Here is a 16,667-nt window from a genome sequence, read left to right as displayed (position 1 = left end):
TAGAATTTTGGTCACCTGATGTCACAACCTAAATTCAATCTAATATCAACATCTAACAACATTGGTGGCCAGCTGGGTGGCCAAGCCCACCCCGAGCCTAAACCTCGGCAGCAGTTTTAGGCCTAAACAGGATTAAGAATTTCCACTATTAAAACAAATGTAATAACCTGATAGATATAAGTTATATTTTCCTTTCTTTCTCTCCTTAAAAAGGTGTAACTATTTTGAGTTATTAATAGGATGCCTGATTAATATTCAGTTGTCATAATTAAGTTCATATTACATGGAGGTGAATTAGAATTAAATAAGTTAAAATGCATGAATACGTTATCGTTAAAAATATGTGCCTTAAAAGATATTTCATTGTTTGTTCGGTGTTTTAAAAGGCTAAAAAGTAATTTTGGTTATGTTTGAGGAGTAATGAACCCAGAGAAAGTGGTATTTCCGGTTCACCTGCGGAAAAAAGGAAGAAGAAGGAAGCGCGCTGCTGACGAGCAGAGAGGTCAATGGCGTGGCGCAGAGATTTAGAGCCATGTGAGACTGGATACAGACTATGTTATGTTTATCGCTTTTATTCCCTAAGATTGGACTGAGAACAGTTGCCAGATACCTCGCGCTTAAGTGAGTGAGTCAGACTGTTTGCCGCAAGACCGAGTGTGGTTTCTTCGCTGCAAATTGAGTTAGCCAAGTTAGCTTAGCCACGGCCATTCCGGAAGAGTCTCTACCTCGCATTTTCCCCTGTATGTATGTGGGAGGAGATCGCAGGACCTGCGGAGCTACAGTGGACATCGCGGGTGTGTGTCAGGTGTCGTGGATGGACTTCTCTTGCTGCTGGGTGAAGGCGAGGACTGCGTTGCTCATCGCTGCTGTGCCGCAACAGTCAGAGAGACACACGAGGGATTTTCCTCGCTGTAGGAGTTATTCCCATTGGCCATATGGAGGTACTGTTGCCCTGTTTCTTCATGAGCTCCAATTTTAAAGCGCGCCAACAAAACCAAATGCAAGTTTGCTGTAAAAAAAAAAAACCCTATCCAAACAAAGAGTGCACTCAGAAAGGTTGAACAGACTAAAGACCACTTGGGTTATTTTCTTTTATTATTATTCTATTTTCATTAAAGGGTTTCTGTGATTTTGTGCGTTTGAAATGTGTTAATATATCGCTAACAAAAAGGCAATATACTGTGTTCGTGTCATTTCATGATGTTTACATTAATAAGGTAATTCATACATTTCATTTGCATTTTATTAAGAAAGAAACCTATGAGTATTCCCGTCAGCCTCTAATTAATAATTAATAATAATAAGAGTCATAGCTTACCCTAGACAGTTTATTTACATGGCGATGTCTCTTTCATCATATGATAACAGATTTGAGTTTAAAGGGGTTTAATACATTATTTAGCAAAACATGAAGTAATTAAATACTTAATGAGCCGGTGGTGAAAGGGTTACACAAACAAACAATCAATCCAACAAACAAACAAACAAACAAAAATAAAGGCTAAAGTTCTTCAGTGCATTATCAGATATTTAACATGGGATGCATTTGTAAAAAGTCACTCCAAACTTGCACTTGAAGTGCTATTGGGATATACCATTTGGTTATTTAGAGCACCAGTGGCAGACGCCCTGGGTGCTCTAAATAACCAAATAACCAACTTTCATGCGCAGTGAAAGTTAAACTTATGTGTTCGTAATTTATATACAGCCTGGCCCAGCCTGAACCCTGGGGGGCAGGCCCAGTCAGGTTCAGGCAGAATAATAAATGTTAAGAATGAGACGTTAAAGTGCTTATGATTGCTTATGACTGAGGCCAGAACCTGTGATGTTGGGTCACAAGTAGACATCTGATATCAAGGAAACCAAGAAGGTTGGGTACCAATAGTTTAAAGAACAAAGAACTATTCCAATAGCCAAGAACTGACAGGAACATTGACATGGCTGCGGCTGTGGCTCAGGAGGTGGCACCTTGTGTAGTAGCCCCCTATGAATGTGTGTGAATGGGTGAATGTGGCATGTGTCTAAAAGTGCTTTGAGCGCCCAGGAGACTAGAAAGGGATTAAACAAGTGCAAGTCCATTTACCATTCATGTTAAACTCTTTAAAAACGAACCTCCTGCAGCTGTTGTTGCATGATTCTGTCTAAACAGATAGAAAAAATAAGAACCATGATAGCTAAAGCATTCATTCTTTTAGCAGCAAAAAGCTAAAGCCTTCGTCTACCCCATTATCATGTCATGACCTTACCTTACATGCTATGCTGTGCAAATGGGGTATTTAACCGTAATTACGCTAGCCTTTCCTTGTAATGGCTGCAGGAGATTGCTGTTTGCATAATACTGGGTATATTGATCTGAACCATAATAGCCAGAATATCCATTCATTTTGCTGCAAAAGCTCAGGCTTCCATGCCATCATGTCATAACTTAATGTTACCTTACCTTATGTTAAGTGCAAACATAGTAGTTCGACATAATTGCAGTGGAATTAATCTGGGAGTTTTCCTGTAATGGTCATGCAAGATATTTGTTTGTATAATCCCTTATAGATCAATCTGAAATAAAAACCATAATAGCAGAAAGCTAAGGCTTCTGTCTTCCCTGTCATCATGTCATTACCTTTTATTACCTTACCTTACCTGCCATGCAAATGTAGTATTTCGCTATAATTACGCCAGAATTTCCCAGGGAATTTACCTGTTATGGCTGTGGAAGATTGTTGTTTGCATAATCTTATATATCTCTATCTAAAATAAAAACCATAATAGCTACAACATTCATTCAGTTTGCTATTACTGTCCGAGGGCTGCCGTAGAATGGCAACGAGGATGTCAGCTGACCAACACTCGCTACCCGGTCCCTGGTCGCGGCGATTTGCGATGCTGGCCAGCTAGGAATGAACTAGCAGCCAGTACAGTACAGTCCTCTCTCAGCTAGCTAACATTTAGCCGTGTTACTTACTGATCCATTAGAAAGAAAGCTAGCTGGACATCGGTTTTGAAGCCTCTTTGGTCACGGAGCTCCCTCCATCTCTTGAACACCTGACTGAGGTTTACTCTTGTTTTTCCTCTTCTTTTATCACTCTCCTTTTTGCTCTTCTTTGCCTCCTCAGACAGAGGAGCTTGTTATCTTTCGCTAGGCCGTTTTTCACTTGTTTCCAAACTTTGTCCATCTGCCATTGTGCTCGTGACTCAACTATATCATGCCCAACTCCTCATAAGGACCAGCTCCAGTCCCTGATTGGCTGACTGACCAGTTTCGCAATACATGACGCGTTTCCTGCTGTAAAGCATATTTTTTCCGTGAAATTTCGCCCCCGATGGCAGAAGCTTATTACAAAGATTGCACAGCCACTAAGTAACCTATGTAAACACTGATAGTCTGATTTTACTGTGGACAGTACCCTGTGCAACCCACATTATTTTCATAATGATATATTTAGGAAAAAGTCCTATCTGTTGCCTCTTTAATGTTTCTAGCCTCCATATCATCACATTGTAGGCTTATAATGACATCTCTGCACTACATTTGGTGCAAACACACGTGGTGGCACCAGAGGGCTGAATGATGAAACTGACAATGCCTTAGCACTCTACTCATTAAAAATGATCATATTTCAAAAACTGAATAATGTACATAGGTCAAATAACTTAAGAAGTGTTAAGATATATTTTGTTTCTGTTCATACATTCAGAAATAATAGATCAGATTAATATTATAGTTTTATTTTGTAAAATCTGATTAAAATATGTCTGATTTTTGTCATTCTTTTCTGTGACATAATTTCAATAGTTTTTTTTTATCAATTATTATGGTTTATTGACTTACATAACCTTTTAGCTTATGTTGTGCAGATTTTAGGGATGTAAAGCATTTGAAGATACTCAAATCACATCACAATAAGCAAAAATACCAGTGTAGGACCTGGCAGACCATTTCTATTACAGAGTTTAAAGGGTTAAAATAAATCAAACATTAATGTATACTGAGCATGTATTCTATCACAAATAAGAAGGAAAAAATCATAGGCATTCTTTTCAAAAGGAATTATAGATCAGAACATGATCTGTGCAAGCCAGAAATTTCAGTATCCAGCCCAGTAATCACCGAGTCATTGGAATTAATCTAAAATCCTATCAAACTCCTGCAGATATATTGCAGTCATTTTGTGTTATAGAGCAATAAAAATCTTCCTTATTGCTCTTTTAAGTGTTAACAGTCATGATTGGAGCAATTTTGAACAGAGTGACAGAATAAATTGTCTCTTATATTGTGGGCTTAATACAGTGAGCCTTCTCGTTGACAGAGGAACTTATCATTCCAGCGCTGGAAGTGTTCCAAAATCGTTGTATCATTTACATAAAGCTGTGCAGGTTTATAAAGTCGGAACCATCAGTGACAGATTCATACATGCGGGAGGTCGGGGGACACAGTGTCATAGACGAGAGAGAAGCATCTGTGGACGAGAGACGCTTAATGTTTTTTCTCTGCAGGAAAGAACATTTTTATTAAAGTGGAGGTAGCACAAATCTATCTGGCTGCTGAAAGCTACACATAAACCCCCTGCAAGCCTGCACTTCTCCTTCACTCTGTTTAGGGTAACAGCAAGATCGACTGCTGAATCACTCCTAGTTAAGTGATGGCCTTAGGCGACTTCCCCGATAATCCTCAACTTCCATTGACCTGCGCTCTGCCTATCAACAAGTTTCCAACATCTGCGAGTGCCTTCAAACTGAGCTGGACATGCAATTATTCTTCAAAATTGGAGACTTTCTTCATCCTGAGAGCTCCCGCGTTCACCATATCCACCCAGGAAAGAAAGGTAATAACGTGGGCTGGTCCGAGGGGAGAGAGCCAACCAGTTATAGCCACTCCCTCCTTCCCTTAGCTCAACCTCGCTACCTCACTTACCTACTGTACAAGCCAACCATAGCTCACCAATGACATTTTAGAGCAATATCTGTTTGGGGATCTGAAAATCCCTCATATGTAATTGTGAAACATCCAGCAACAAGCCTGGTGCAATATTACTTTTTGTTGTCATCAGGGTTTGATATGATAAAAATGAGATCATGCTAAGGAGAGTAATGGAGTCCCTTCCCTAGATTAATTTCCTGTAACTTGTTAATTAATGTGGCTTTACTAATAAACTTTTTCCTTTGGCTGCCTTCCCAAACAGCGCTGACCACAATCAGTCAGAGGAATGCATTACCACAACACAGGTTGGCAGTCATTCATTAGTCACTAATCACTGTGAGTAATACGGCTGTGGAGGCCCTCCATTATGAGAATATAAATCTCCTATATTAATACGGTGGAGCAAAATGGCTTATTGCCTAACTGAAAGGTCAGCTTGGAGTCAAAGTCACATCCACTAACCCCTGAGTGAACAATTAGATCTGAACATTAGCATAATACAAAATATATTGGATGATAGCAGCAGGCTACAACTCTGACATCTCAGATTGTGCTCTGACAAGACCTCTTCCACATGTAAACAGTAGCCTTTAAGACGTAGACTTCTGCATAAACTAAAGGTACATTCCAAGTAAAAACTCAATAGCTGTTTGTCTTGTCTTGTCTAGGGAGGATGATGCTCTTTCTTTGAGGGCTTACAGAAATAATTAAGATCAGAATCAGCTTTATTGGCCAAGTAAGGGTGTTCAAGTACAGAGAATTTGACTGTTTTTTCTTACTCTTAATCAGTGCCTTATACTTACTTATAAGATAAATGTAAACATGTTAGTCCAACTGAAATTGTACTAAACAGAATTTCTAAAAGTTGGACTAACACACCCAGATAATGCAGTTGTGAGGTGAATTACTCCTGCATCACATCGACTCCTACTGTCAATCTGATCCAAACTGGCTGAGGCGCTCAGCGCATGCTCCACGGTGTCCGCCCCAGGTTCTGACCTGGAAGTCAAATAGCATTAAATGCGCAACAGGAGAAAAAGCCGGTAACAACATGGTGAAATCTACATGCAAAGCCGTTCATTTCTGGACAGAAAAAAATGTACATAACTGTAAAGTTGACAACCATAGTACCACTTTGCTGCTAGCTAACCGTACCGAACCTGTACTGGAAAAAGGTCCATTGCTAACAGGCTGAAAGGGTATCGCCACCTATTGTAGTGGAGTCAGACATACTTCGGTCAATAAATTGATTCCCCTACTATGCTCGTATACTGGAACAAGGACAGTATTCCAATTAAATGTGGCGTAGTCGAGCTATAACTGTAGCTTGACTTAACTGTGCATGTAAACGTGCTGAATGATTTTGTTAACATGCACAACATACTTATGTTTTTCCCTTATCCAAACAAAGACTGTTCCTACTAAACTATTGGCTAGTTGGTTTGTGTACAAAGTATCTATGACAACGCACAGAGCTGACTGTAAACAGGCAAGAGACCATGTGTTGCAAACTGTGTTAAAACCTCCATTAAGATGCATACTAATGTGCTGTACACATGTTTAAAGAACACTATTAAAACCCGAATAATATCTGCTTATCCTGCATGTCTTCATCACAAAATGAGAAATTTGGAAAACGGCCTAATTTGGAGTAGTTCCATGACACATGCTGTTTACATGAACTGTATCAAATTCAGAATATTTGTCATATTTGGAATAATTGTGGAAGACCCACCCAAAATAGCCATATTGGCTAAAAAGAGATTATTTTTCTCCAAAATACAACCACATAGGTTGTATGTACAAGCAGCACTTACAACCCATATTTATGATTATTGTTAGATGGTGGCCTCTATTGGCTGTTGTAATTATGATGGGAGCAAAGGACAAAATCAGACAATGTATCATAAACAGAGTCCGCTTTGTTGAGAGCGGTTGAGAGGGAGGGGATTTGAATGGGTCAAACAGTCATAGGACTTTAATACAGGAGACATACAGTCAACACTGAGTTATTTAAACAACATAACATAGTATGTCATGTGATGTATGTGACATGTGTAAAGTGAGATCAATCACATAGGTTACGTCACTAACAAAAGTTTTTATTTTAAGCCTAACCATGATTTTTTTCTAAACCTAACCGCATAGTTTTGGTGCATCTATGACCATTTCATGACGTTAACGATATATTTTGCTGCTGCTACCTTTACCAGGAATATGCTAGCTCTCGTCCACTGGTAGGGGTGCTAATTTAGTAAACACTCCTGTGGATTGTGTCCAGAGGGTTGAAATATAGTGGAGAGCTGGGCCAGTTGGGACATTTTTGTATTGACTCAAATAATCTTCTACTTGAACAGTAATAAAAATAATTTGATCCCTGAACAAATAAGTGTGTGCTTACAACTTATAAAGTTGTAAGCAGAGCCCAACCCAAACACGAAAGGCAAAATTTTGGTACATGTAGAAGGAGATAATTGCCCTGAAATTATGCCTCCCTGAGACGGTTGGGACACCTGGCTAAAAAGTATAATTGAATCATTTAAATAATTTGCTTTTTTTTCCAATTTAAATGATGTCTAAATTTGAATATTATTATTATTATTATTATTATTATTAAGTTCACGCATTTCTTTAAGTTAAAAAAAAAAAAATTAGGTAACTTTATATTAAGGTAATGTAACAAACTTTAATTAATGCTTAATAAGCACCAATTAACAGTTAACAGTTAACTGTGTGAAGCAGGATGAGCAGAGTGAATGTGTTAGGAGCATCGATGAGCTGTGTGTTATGTTGAGCAGGCTAACGGATAAAGGCTGCGTCAGGTTCATGCTAACTCCTGCTGATTTGCTAACGCCATAGCCTGACTTCATTCCTCTCCGTCATTAAGGTTAAAGGAGCATTTCATACATTTTGGCAATTGAAGTTTGTATCAGGCTCAGTGTGTAAGTGTTTTATTATCACTCTTGTGAAACCATTGTGAGAGTAATTCAGTACTAGGCTGTGGATTAAAAAGAAGGGAAGTTGGATTAAATGTGTTTATGGGTTTAATTCTGAGCCTTCTCTTTCAGAGGGATGGGCTGACATTGCAGATGGTGTCCAATGGACTGCAGAAGACGACCATGTAGCCATGCAGGTAAACAAAATAAACTCCCCAGAGAGGAATTATTAAGCTACAGTGTATGTTTAGCAATTGTGACAGTGAAAGTTTTTTTCTTCAAACAACAACAAAACTTTTGAAAAAGCCAAATGAACTCAGATCTGTCATTTTTTTAGAACTCAGCTATTAGGGTTTCCAATCCTTTATTCCTGTTTTTGACAATAGTGATTGCATTAAAAATCAATATGAAAAGGAAATATGTCCTTATGTTGTGTTTTCACCACCATTGGTAGGCTGAATTCTCATCACGAGTGAATTAAGCAGCTAACTCTGAATCAATCTGCTCAAATTTTTAAGCTCAAATAACTCATGTTAGTCTTAGTATGCCATTTTGAGGAAACAAAATTCCCATGATCCTTTGCTAAAGAAAATAATAACATACTAGAGTGAAAAGAACGCATTAGAATTCTTTAATGTTGAAATAATGATTTATATCTGGATGTTGCAATAGTTAATAGAATTATTAACTTCAGTGAGTGCATAATAAAGAGTTTATGAATGAACAAGACACTGTTCCCACTTTAGATCCAGTAGCTGCAAAGATGCATTATCAGCTGTTAATAAGTGCATATTAATTTATTAACCTTTATACGACACTGTTCCCACTTTAGATCCAGTAGCTGCAAAGATGCATTATCAGCTGTTAATAAGTGCGTTATTAATTTAATCTGATAGGGTCTTATAGTGTCTTATAAACCAGTAATAAATGTGGTTATTGTTCTATAATTAACCCTTATAAATTATAATTAATGTAAATAGACATCTTATTAATATTTAGTTTAGGTTTATAAACTGTTACCAAAATTTCTAGTAAGTGCTTATAATGCTCCTATAAGCAATAATTACTCAGTAATGTTGTAATAAACAATTAGTCTAGTCTTATTAATGTTAATAAGCATCTTATACCATCTTATAAGTGCTCATTAACTTAATCTGTGCTTATTAAGCATTAATTAGCGCGTATTACAGTTCCTTAATATAAAGTGTTACCAAAAATTAAAATTGTATTTCATAAATGCTGCAATATGGAATTTGGCTGTCTTCATTTCGGTGGCATCCATCAGCTCAGTGTGGTTACCGTAGGCTAAATGTAGCTTATTGTTTTATGTAGGCCATTAAGTTTGTTTCATTTTACGCAAAAAGTCAATAACAACAACTTGAGAGTTGAGGGGAAAAAGTAAAATGGTTGATCTCTGCACATTCAAAATATGCCCAGGGGTTGAAATGTATGATGCAGAGTGCAAAGGATGCTGGAATAAATATGGACTTAAGGTTACTTCAAACAATGTGTATAGAAATATATAATTTACTGGTACAGGATGGCACTGTGGATGTTTAGTGTTACAGGGTTATTTACACTATATGACTGATGTTAACTGTTCATCAGAGTCAAACTGTTCCTGTTTCTGATTATTCTGGAGTACGGTGTTCTGTAGCACCAACCAGATGTACATAATAAAGAAGTCATGATTAGTCATTTGTTTTGTAGCAGCTGATTGACAATTAAAGGAAAAGTACGGTTAATTTCAAGAGTTGTATTACTGTAGCTCTGGCTATTGTTTCTAGGAGCAGGAATCAAGAAAATTGCTACCTTTAATGCCTTGCTGAAGGTAGACATGATGACTGTTCTTAGAGGATAATTGTGGTTTATTCCAATTGTGGTCCTACTTTCACGCTTTTTCCCATGATGTCTATCAGTTATGACAACAGTGTATTCATCAAAGTAATTGCTGGGATCTTTGAATGTGATGACAGCACTAAAAATAGGTCCATCAGAGCAAGAGATGCGAGCAGTCAGACAAACAGGTTATAATCAAGCCTGCAGATTAACTATCACTTCATATTATACAGCAAAATCATTAGTGTGCGTGACTACATTAAGTATAGGTCACAGTGGGTTTCAACTGTGATTGATGTTTGCAATGGATAGTTTAAATGACAGTTTTACTCCTCAACTTTCTTTTTCTCCAAAATCTGATTGGCTAATCTGTTTCATGACCCAACTGACCTTTTTTTTAAATGATCTTGCAGTTTTCCAAGATCTCAGAAATTACCTTGGTGAGTACAGTGTTATCGTAACTGAGAGGACTAATGCCAAGAGCTATCAAAATAAAACCCAGGTTGTAATAAACCTGAGTCTCCTTTAAACAAGAATGACTCAAAAGAAATTGTATCACTGAAAAAGACAGTATTGTTCCATCTATCAGGATTCTAAATCATCCAAGACATGGTAATTAATCTACCCAACTTCCCAGGGAGGAGTTTGGGTGGATGTACAGAGGTGCAAAGAGTCTAATTTTGATACCAGAGACTATTTGCATCCTATTTCCTTCAACAGCCATAGCTGGTTTCCTTAACCATGACATGATCCTCTCCAACAAGGCCTCCAAACTAAAAGGCAGTGCATGTTGCTTTTAAAATCAAACATATTAAATATTTCTGATTAGGGCTGGGTATATACTCAATATCCTTAAAGTATCATCCAAAATAACCCAGAACCAAGTAGTTGTAAAACTACTTAAGTCAAATTTTGTACCAGAATCTAGAATAAAAAAAAAAAGACTTGGTATGTTTTTTTTGCTTACAACCAATTACCACAAGCACTCTTCCATTCATTACCAGAGCAGCTACAACCCATACATTTTGTAGTGTGGGTAGGTCCAGCATGGAGTTGACAAAACGTTCAAAAGCATGGCTAGACATGGCAACTTCTTAAATGATAGCCAGCCCTATTTCTTATCCAATTCTGATTCAAATTCTGGTTCTGACAAAAGCATGACATTCATCATTGCCTTCCCAAACTGTTTTAAATCACTTAGAAAATGATTCATTTCATGACTCTTTCCTGATCTGCTCATGCTATGATTAAAGTTTGGGTTAAATGCCCTTGGTTTATGGGTTACTTGCCAAATCAGCTCCATATCTATAGTGGTATGGGTGGTATGTGTAAATGAACTGTTCTAAACTTCCCTCCATCGTCACTGTACCCAGATTTCCCTGTTCACTTTTTAGCTCAAATCCGTTGGAAGTGGATTTTTGCTAGCTTTAAAGCTGTTGTTCAAACTACTGATTGTACTTGCACATTTTCATATGCTCGCCACCATGGACAAAAAGAGTATAGAGGTGGATCAGGACAGTCATTCTCACATTACTTCACCCACCAATGGGAGTGTTTATTGGTCCAGTGCGGTGCATATTCTAATAGCTGTAGGTTTCTCCTTCTTGAGCAAAAGCAAATAGAGCGCTTCTAGGGATGACGTTTTCTGCAAGCCAAAGCGGAAGTTGGCGTTGATCTAGTTCCCTCGTCAAAAAGCCTTGGATTTTTCTATTGGATTTTGGATTTGTGGCAAATATAGGTTTGTGATACTTGGACCTTTTGTTCAGCACAATAATCTTCACAAATGAACTCCACTCCCATGATTTTTGAAGCCTAAATGCAATCACCAGCAGTAAAATGCTGGCGTTAGGCTATAAACAACACTGGTCGCATGACTTAAAATCCCTACCACAGCATGATCGGTGTGATGATGTTTAATAGTTTCATTTGGCCCTTTTTTAGCAAGCGCCTTTTCTAAGATACTAAAAAGCTTTAAAATTCATGAGTGGGGTATTTACAGAATATTTAATGTCATAGAAGAAAACATGGAAGTCTCTTAAGTTTATGTTAACCACAAACCTTATTTCAGGCAGCTAACCAACAACTCTCCTACTTTAATTCCTGTGGCACTCTATGTCAAACCCCCTTTTCTCTGTGTTTTCTTGTCATGTAGCACCGATTTCAAAAGTATTTGCATCTTCTTTCTACTACCTATACAGCCTAGTTTTCATGGTTAAAAGGACAGCTCAGGAATGTTATGACCATAGTTCAAGGAAATTAAAGTGTTGATTTAAAAAAGCATGAAATAGCCAGTGGTCCCCCGTGTCAGAGTCCCACTTTGTTGCCCTGTCCACCCTAAAGTCCTCCTCCTCCTTATATTTACAAGGTTTTGTGGCTGTATAACAACTTCACAATACTTCGGGCCTTTGCTTCTGACAGCCAGGTACAGTCATAATTCTCATACTCAGCTAAACAGTGCTTTCAGGCACATCCCACATTCTAACTGCAATATGCTCTGTGTATATTCACAACTGCTCTAACTTGTTTATCCTTTTCCAAATAACACATACAGATCACATTAAGGTTAGGACTATTCCTGCTTTTGCTTTGTGTAGTAGTTGTTATTATTCTACCCTGCAGGTCATTATTGCACAGAAAATGTGTTTTTATTGACTCAGATACATGTGAAGGTGTTCAATCATCTCTATCATCGAGGTTATATTTGCAAGCTGAGTTTAAGATTTGCTTTCTCACTGTCTTTTCCTCATATTTCATTGTTAGATCACCTTGTGTTTTGGAAGAATTGTATCAGTACTTTTCTTCCACTTCTTAAATGCTAATCTAAGTGTATGTTTTACAGTTTAAAATATCCTCTAACCATTAGACTTGATGCTAACATGATGTATTTCAGATCCAGTTAACATTTATCCTGCCTGAAATCTCTCTGTGTATCTACTTTATTACTATGATGTTATCGTAAAACACTGCAGAAAACCCAAGGCTTTCTTGTAAAAATATGGATATTAAATAGCATGTGGTATAAATACAAGTACACACTGATAGCAGTGTCAGAATATACAGTTTCTGTTTAATGCTTAGCCTAAAGAGCTGTTTCTGTCTTTCACATTTAATGAAATTTCTTATCCAACACCTCTGTATTGCACATTTAATACCTTTTTATGCATTATGTAATGAATGCATTTGAATATATTTGTATCCGTGTAGAGGCTCTGATGGTATATGTGTCACATGATGGGGTTGTGTGCGGCTGCATGTCTACTTTCCCTTTGCCAGATAAAGGAGGTGACCTTGACCCTGACCTTGAGAGAGGGCTGTGATGTCTCAACATCACACTTTATGGCTGTGTGGCCATAGTGCACCATTGGAACTCTCACTGCCAATGATCAAAAAAATCCAAAAAATAATGATGAAAATGACTGATGATTGATCAAATGAGTGGTAATTGATAAAATACTGAGCACTCCCAATTAGGGCTGGGCAATATGGCTTAAAAAAAAAATCTCAGATTTTTTTCACAAAAAATCCGATTCACGATTTAAATCGATTTTTTCCCCTCCTAGTTTAAAAAAAAAAAAAAAAAATTGCGGCCTGGTAGCACATACCTGGGGTCCAAAACTTTCAGCATGTGAATAAACCCCAGCTTTTCCACGGTAGCCTATATATGGGCACCATATCTCTTGCAATATACATGGCGACTGCATCTGTGATCGCTTTCCACCGGACCCCTTTCTTATCATGCGGCAGTGTTTCCCCTACCATTATACTGGATCACAACAGAAGTCATTTAAGGTTACCTTTCCTATAGAACAGGTCTATACCTTGTCCTTTTATTAAACAAACTAAATAGCCTTATGTTACAGGCTGAGCCTAATGTGTATGGCTTGTGTGTGTGGAGTTGTGTATGTGTGTAGTTGATGTTGGAGGTATGAGACGTTAGTGCGCTGGGTGTGGTGTGTGACGTCAGACGGATGCGCCCCAGGAAGAAAGTGAGGCATGTGCTCTGTTGTTTACATCGAGCAGCCACGTGAAGAAGCCTACGCAGTTCTGCATGCTGTTTTTGAGTTATTTCCCTCTATGTAAACGTCAGACACTGATGAGAGAGGCTGTGCATCATCCCTGCAGTGCTGAAAATAAAGTACCGTTCTTTAACGCAGACAAAGTCCCGTTGTTTATGTGTTGTTGCCACAACGAGCTAACACAAGCTAAAGGAGCTAATGGTCTTCGGAGGTCCCTTTACTACGGTTCGGGGGTCTGCCAGCTTGGCATTGTTAACACTTATTTATCTTATTTACACAACGGCATGTCATTTATGTCCCTACACGGTGTGTGTCTAAAATGCTCCTCTGCTCTCTGTGTCGCACATGGCGGAGTTCGGCCCTGATGCGCGCACACACACACACACACACACACACACACACACACTCACAGACACAGGTGAGCACACAAAAGCGCTGAAGAACTCGTTCCCTTTCTTGAGAACAAGTTCTTCAGCGCTTGCTGCCATGTTGTTTGTGTATCAAGCGCGTGGGGGGGATGGGTGAGCCCACTCTGAACTACGAGAGCCCAGGGTGGAGTGGCGGTGGCAGATTTTAAATAGAAACTCGATTTTCATTAAAACAAATTGGCCTAAACTACAAATTCGAATTAATCGATGAAATCGATTTATCATCCAGCCCTACTCCCAATCATCATTTTTTAGAAGAGAACAATGAGGAAAGGCTCTGGTTTCCTATTATATTGCCTCTGAGACAGCAATAGTTGTGGCTGGAGGCATTATGTTTTTGGGTTGTCTGTCCCATTCTTGTGAACATGATGTCTCAAGGGAATTTCTTCAAATTTGGCACAAACGTCCACTTGGACTTAGCAATGAACTGATTAGATTCTGATGGTCAAAGGTCAAGGTGAATGTGACCTTAATTCTGCTCTTGAATGCGCTATCTCAAGAACTCCGTGAGGCAATTTCTTCAAATTTGGCAAAACAAAAGAAATTTTCTTGGACTTCACAGTTGACTGATTACAATCTAGTGGTCAAAGGTCAAGGTCACTGTGACCCAGTCTGTTGCATTTTTCTTAACACGATATCTCAAGAACACCTTGAGGAATTTCTTCAAATTGACACGAACATCCATTTGGACTTAATGATGAACTGACTAGATTTTGAAAGTCAAAAGTCAAGGTCACTGGGACCTTGCATCCGTCTCATTCTTGTAAACGCTATATCTCAAGAAGGCCTAAGATTTCTTTTCTCAAATTTGGTACAAACATCCACTTTGACTCAAGAATGAACTGATTAAACATTTTTTTTTTTGTTCAAAGGTTAAAGGTCAAGGTCAGGCAAGACATACTTTAAGCTATTTTATATGCTAAATATGAACAAATTTCACACAAATAAATAAAAGAATTGTATGTATTTGAATTTTATATTTTGTGGAAGAAAATATAAACTGCAACAATACCACAGCTGTTGTGCATATTTTTAAAAATACATTTGGTAATATAAACAGTGTCTTAGCCTTGAGCTATTGAGTTTTTCATAGTACTGCATGGCTGACTGACAACAGAAAGCTGGTGTTGCTGCACCATCTTCCATGGTGCAGCACTAATGGCTCTTACAGCCACGAGTGTCAAGATGGTGCCCAGTTCTTTTCAATTTACCTTGCACACTGGGTGCTTCCCATAGTGATACCATTAAAAATTAGCATGGTAATTTGGTGCGGTTGGGGTGGCCAACCAGATTTCCAGCCCAGGCTTCTCCCTGAACACACCCCTGCTCTCTGTCCCTCACATCAGTGGTTCATGAGGCTTGTGTATATTTTGTGCATTGTATTATGTCTCTCTATAATTTTCCATAAAGTTAATTTGACTCCTTTTGTCTTAGGAATTTAATTGAACTTAAAGACTGTAATATTGTAATTTATGAGTCATAGTTTTGCTCAGGTGGAGTTGAAGTGTTGAAGTTTCATAACCAAGGTCACTACCTTATCATTTCTTTTCTTGATGAGACAGAGGGCCTCTGGAGGTCAGTCCCAGAGCTGACTGTTTAATGAGCTACTGCCTTAGTAAATCAGGTGCTGAATACATGCACATTTTGGCTTAAAATTTATAGAGAACCGTGGTGTTCATCCCATATTATAGGAAGAAGGTTGTCTAGCTAGAGGTAGCTGTATATCTGACCTTATTTACTTTGTCATATTATATGTCTTGTATCCCGATAAAAAGATTTAAGACACTTTCATTTAAAGTCTGCAAACAAATACAAATCACATGTACACATTTCTGATGTGTTGGTCAGATCACAAATGGGATTACAATCCGTCTTTGTTTTCTCAGTTACATGTAAATCAGGGTCAGCCCTCCTCCAGTTGAGAAGGAGGTGGCAGTGCATCTGAAGCCGTTTTGTAACTGACAAAAACACCAGAAGAGGAAGAATTTATGCACTTTTCCAGTAAACCTACAACAATAACTGTTTAGCTAGTGCTCGCTAACAACTATGCAGAGTAAAAAGAGAACTATTTGGAGTAAAGAAGAATGTATTTAGTTTTGTATGTTTGTCTAAAACAACCTCTAAGAGTTTCAGTTCTTCTTGAAAGCAATGCCTTTGGTGAATTTACACATCAGATATCTCAAGAACTAAAAGGTGACTCTGTAAATAGCATCTCCCTCGTGTCCAAATGTGGTGATTATAAATGACCAAACTGTTAAAAATAAGAGCAATGCTTTGTCCTATGTCCAAAATACACCCCCACATGGGACAGAACTAAAGTAGGGGGTGCTCTCACTGCTAAATATACATAACATTTAGATTTTTGAGTTTCACTTTATTTTTCTGATACTGCTATATTTACATTCTGTTTGAAATGCTCCATTTAAGTCTCTTATAGCCCCCCCATCTGAAAAAGCCCAGTCTGCTCTGACAGGTCAGCATTTCTTGGACTTCTGTACAACAAAAGATATAAGCCTAAAGTGGGGGGAAATTA

General features: G+C 38.2%; 1 long non-coding RNA gene across 1 annotated transcript in view; it reads left to right on the top strand.

Moving 5' to 3' along the window:
* The first annotated feature begins 497 nt into the window (after positions 1–497).
* LOC144466497 (uncharacterized) overlaps positions 498–16,667 on the top strand; it is a 31,334-nt gene continuing 15,164 nt past the window's right edge. The window contains exons 1-2 of the long non-coding RNA XR_013493093.1: positions 498–941; positions 7,984–8,048. This is a non-coding gene — a long non-coding RNA (uncharacterized LOC144466497). The remainder of the gene's footprint in view (positions 942–7,983; positions 8,049–16,667) is intronic.

Source organism: Epinephelus lanceolatus, chromosome 13, assembly GCF_041903045.1.
Source record: "Epinephelus lanceolatus isolate andai-2023 chromosome 13, ASM4190304v1, whole genome shotgun sequence".
NCBI lineage: Eukaryota > Metazoa > Chordata > Actinopteri > Perciformes > Serranidae > Epinephelus > Epinephelus lanceolatus.
Note: the sequence above shows the minus strand (reverse complement) of the source record. Positions and strands in the feature narration are given on the sequence as shown.